Here is a 5,012-nt window from a genome sequence, read left to right as displayed (position 1 = left end):
GGTGATTGTAGTGTGTGCGATGGGAGGCTAAGGGTGAGAGCGATGAGTAAAGAGGGCGCGATGCTACGTGGCGTCGGATCGCCCACGTGTCTGCCTCGTCAGGGTCAAACGCCCTGCCTCTGGGATCACTACTCTGACGACGCCAGGCCACTCGTTAGGGCGTGAGAGCTGCGTCGTGCTATGCGGCATCGGCTGCGATGAGCACCTGACGACGCTCTCGAGCAGTGGGGGACAGAGGTGTGTAGGGCAGGTGGAGAGAACAGAGAGGCGACGGTCACGTGGGGAAGAGGTGTGTGCCCTCCCCTCTCGCGACGACTTCGTCGTTCGTCATCATACCTCCTTTGAGAGGGTGCGTGAGGTGTGTGGATCGTGCCGTCTTCGTACTCTCTCTCTCAAGTGCATGCGTGTGACGGCGTTGTGTCTCCGTCTTAGCTCCAGATGAGGAGCTCGCTCTTCTCTCGTGTCATCGCTCTACGATAGAGTCCTCTCGTAGGGGGGTGAGGACACTATACATATGTCTCTTAAGGAGATGGTGCGCAGAACCTCCTTTGACCGCTCTCTCTCTCTCGTAGGCTCTGACTCCAGTGTGTTCAGAGACCATCTCTTCCTTCTCTAATCAGACTGATTGGAGCGAACCTAAGGTAGGGAGAGAGAGGAGGACGGGGAGGGAGACGGGGGTGCGTGGGGGGGAAGAAGAGGAGGGGGAAAGAGAGACGGGAGTGCGGGAGAGGGAGGGGAGAGAAAAGGAGGAAGGGAGAGGGAGATCGAGATGCGAGGAAGGCGTAAAAGCGAGGGACGGGAGAAGGGAGAGGAGATCGGGGGCTGAGGGGAGAGAGAGAGTGGTAGGCTCGCTGCATGATATGGGCAACAAAATATATTGTGATTTGACCTGTATATAAATGATCAAAACACATTGGAATCTCTAGAAATAGATGATTATCATATATAAAGAAGAAGTCACGAAGCAGCATCGTTCTAGTTCTGGGAACAATTGCCCGTGATTCTGACGCTGACCAGAAAAAACACTATAGTCAACTACACCGATAATAGTGTAACCTTGACAGAAACGCAATACTATATAGTGAACCTGACAGATAGCAACTAAGGACTAAACTCTTAAATTAGCGACTCCTTGACAGATACAGCAAAACTAATAGTGAACCTGAACAGAAACAGCAAACTAATAGTGAACCTGGCGACAGAACAGAACAGCAAACTAATAGTGAACCTGACAGAACAGCAAACTAATAGTGAATCTGCTTGATTGACAGGGGGTGGGGCTTGGTGTGAGGGAAGCAGTCACAAGAGGTCAGGGAGACGACAAACAAAGTCAACTACAAAAACTGACACTACAGTGGCGTTTCAAAATATGTCAATATTTTTGACGATTTGATGTGAATTCAACTAATTGTGCAGGACTATGAGTGAGACACCAACTTTACCAATACAAGCATGTATCATGTCCCATGTACTGTGTGTGTGTTTATACTGTTCCCTCTCACCAGGTCTTTAAAGAAGGCAGCCTCCTTGGGTTGTTCAGAGTATCTCTCAAACTGGTCCAGACCATCCTGCAGCTTCAGGGTCAGCGTGTCATAGTTGGACCGAACCACCTCCAAAACCTACAGGGGGAGGGGGGGGGGACATTTTGAAATAGATGAAGAGAGAGATGAGATATGGAGGAGAGAGATGGAAAGAGGGAGAGAGAGAGATTTTATTACAATGTATATTATTATATTACAATATATATTATTTTATTACAATATATATTATTTTATTACAATATATATTATTTTATTACAATATATATTGTATACATTGCTGCATGGCAATATTGCTGCAATGATTTTCATACCAATAAAGCAGCTTGAATTTGAGAGAGAAGGATGGAGAGGAGAGAGAGGCTACCCTGCTGCCTCCTGTTAATTATCATATTAGTTTTTCGTTTATTTGATTCTTTCTCTTCCCAGATCCACAGCCCATTAGTTCTCTCTGCTGCACATATTTAACAGTGATCTGTCTATCATTTCCTCTCTGCTGCACTCGTTTAACAGTGATCTGTCTATCCTTTCAAACAAGTAAGGGGAATAGATGATACAGTAAACTGGAATAGAAGAGAAGTCTCTTCCTAAGAGAGAGAAGAGGAGAGGATGTCTGGAACAATTCTCCACTGGTTCTCCACACATCTCTCTCTCTGTCTCACACGCACAGAGAACCAAAATAGTTATTTTACAAGGAACAACATGTTTTCAGGCAGCTGTGAAGAATGCACAAAGACGCATGAACAAACCCCTGTATCATGCTGAGAGGAGAGAGAGGCACTCAACAAACACACACACAAAATATTGAACACACGGAAGCACACAAACACACAACACGTAGCTTCTTACACACACACACCACTACACAGCAACGACACACACCACACACAACACACACACACAACACACACACACACACACACACACACACACAACACACACACACACACAGCATCACACACACCAACACCAGTTTGCAAAAACAATTTCAACACACACACACAGTGAAAAAGGTGAGTGTTGATTCTCCAGAGAACATGAAAAGTGAAACGGGACTGGAGCAACAAGACATGTTTCTTCTCCTTTGTCCTGATAAATGTTTTCCACAGGGGAAGTGCTGTTGTTTTTACTTCTGATGGTCAACAACTGAAATATTCATCTACAGTACGTCTCTCTCTCTCAGTCTCTCTTCACTTCTCTCCTACACCGACAAACTCGAGATTAAGTGGAGTGTTGTGTGTGTGTGTGTGTGTGTGTGTGTGTGTGTGTGTGTGTGTGTGTGTGTGTGTGTGTGGTGTGGTGTGTGGTTGTGTGTGTTTGAATTGTGTGTGTGATCCTCTTAGGAGAGAGGGAGATAAGAAATGTGTTTATTCAAATATATCAATGCAAGGATGTGGAGAAGGATAGAGGGGTAGAGGGAGGGAGGGAGGGAGAGAGAGAGGAGAGGGAGAAGGAGAGAGAGAGGGAGGGGTAGAGGGAGGGAAAGAGAGAGGAGAGAGAGAGAGAGAGAGAGAGGAGAAGGGATGAGGGAGGGAAGGAGAGAGAGAGAGAGACAGAGAGGGGTAGAGGGAGGGAAGAGAGGAGAGAGAGAGAGAGAGAGAGAGAGAGGGATAGAGGGAGGGAAAGAGAGAGAGAGAGAGAGACAGAGAGGGGTAGAGGGAGAGAGAGAGAGAGAGAGAGGGGAGAGGGAGGTAGAGAGAGAGGCAGGGGTAGAGGGAGGAAAGAGAGAGAGAGAGAGAGAGAGAGAGAGAGAGGATAGAGGAGGGAAAGAGAGAGAGAGAGAGAGACAGGAGGGGTAGAGGGAGGGAGAGAGATGTAGAGAGAGAAGAGAGAGAGAGCAGGGGTGAGAGGAGGTAGAGAGAGAGAGAGGGGGGTAGGGGGAGGTAGAGAGAGAGAGGGGGTAGAGGGAGGGAGAGAGAGAGAGCAGAGAGAGAGAGAGGCAGGGGTAGAGGGGAGGAGAGAAGAGAGAGGGGGGGGTAGAGGGAGGTAGAGAGAGGAGAGGGGGGGTAGAGGGCAGGGGAGAGAGAGAGGGCAGGGTAGGAGGAGGGAGAGAGAGACCTGATAGATTAACATGTACCAAAATAATACAAAACGTACGCTTGTGTTGATGCCCATCTCCAAAAAGCATTCGATTCTATTTGGTATACAGGACTGTTCTACAAAGTTATTGAAAGTGGTGTAGGGGGTAAAACATATGACATAATTAAATCAACGTATACTGGCAATACGTGCAGCATCAAAATTAGCAAGAAAATAACAGAATTCTTTAAAGGCCGGGGCCTTCGTCAGGGTTGCAATGTGAGCCCTGCACTCTTTAATATTGACATCAATGAATTGGCCACTATTCTAGAAAAATCCTCAGCCCCTGGTGTTAGTCTCCAGAGTTCAGAGGTTAAATGCCTGCTCTTCACAGATGACCTATGCCTGCTGTCACCCACAGCACATGGCCTACAGCAGAGCCTGGACCTGCTAGAGCAGTACTGCCAGACCTGGGCCCTGGCAGTAAACCCCAAAAAGACGAAAATAATGATTCTCCAGAGAAGATTCAGATATCAGGGAATTAGACCAACGTTCTCAATTGGTACAAAATATATAGAGTACTGCACACACTACAATTACGTATGCCAGACAAAATTGATTCACTGTTTAAAGGATCCCCCCCCCACCCCAGAAAAGTGAGGCGGGCGAGAAAACAAAAAACACATTAAGTGGAGAAGGAAGAACAGTACTTTACCACATTGTCCTCGGCTATATGGACATGAACAACAGGAGAAATACTACATTTCAGACTGATTTTCAGATTATTATCAATACACAAACTAACATTAATGAACATTATTCACATAGGATGTATAATAGAATGCAACATCCTGTCATATTCAAACATAGCAATGCATGAATGTATTATCAGTTCATTAATCTACTTAATTGTAAAGCCTAACAAATTCAACAATGATTGACAATAAATAATCTACTTAATTGTAAAGACTAACAAATTCAACAATGATTGACAATAAATAATTGTAATCAAAATTAAAATGTTGATGCATAATAATGAGTTCATTACCTGGATGCATCTCTATAGGCAAGGCTTTAACAAAATATTCAACCAAATATGATTAGGCCTCTCATAGACTATAGGCCTTGTAGAAACAGGGTCAATCAAGTTAGGTCTGCCAAATTAACGTAGCATTGGAAAAAAATACATAAATCCAGCCATAGAGCATAACCTACCATCATCAAAATAAAAATAAATGTTCATAACATGCACAATTAGAAGCATCAATCTATATGGAGAAAGCGTGACTAAATCTGAGCCCAGTAACTTCGCTCAGCGCATCCTCCTTCGATTGTCTCGTCTGGCTGCCAACGAACAGCCCCCCCCCTGCTGATCTGCACGATGTGTGTACGTTCCTCTGGCTGCCAACGAACAGCCCCCCCTCCCCCTGCTGATCTGCACGATGTGTGTACGTG

The 5,012-nt window shown here is 45.7% G+C and overlaps 1 long non-coding RNA gene across 1 annotated transcript in view; it reads right to left on the bottom strand.

The window, feature by feature from the left end:
- Positions 1-1,301: 1,301 nt before the first annotated feature.
- LOC112080809 (uncharacterized) overlaps positions 1,302-5,012 on the bottom strand; it is a 7,824-nt gene continuing 4,113 nt past the window's right edge. The window contains exon 3 of the long non-coding RNA XR_002896232.2: positions 1,302-1,619. This is a non-coding gene — a long non-coding RNA (uncharacterized lncRNA). The remainder of the gene's footprint in view (positions 1,620-5,012) is intronic.

The sequence above is a fragment of the Salvelinus sp. IW2-2015 genome, unplaced genomic scaffold (genome assembly GCF_002910315.2).
Source record: "Salvelinus sp. IW2-2015 unplaced genomic scaffold, ASM291031v2 Un_scaffold16513, whole genome shotgun sequence".
Taxonomy (NCBI): domain Eukaryota; kingdom Metazoa; phylum Chordata; class Actinopteri; order Salmoniformes; family Salmonidae; genus Salvelinus; species Salvelinus sp. IW2-2015.
The sequence above is the reverse complement of the archived record's forward strand: the minus strand, read 5'-3'. Positions and strand labels throughout refer to the sequence as shown.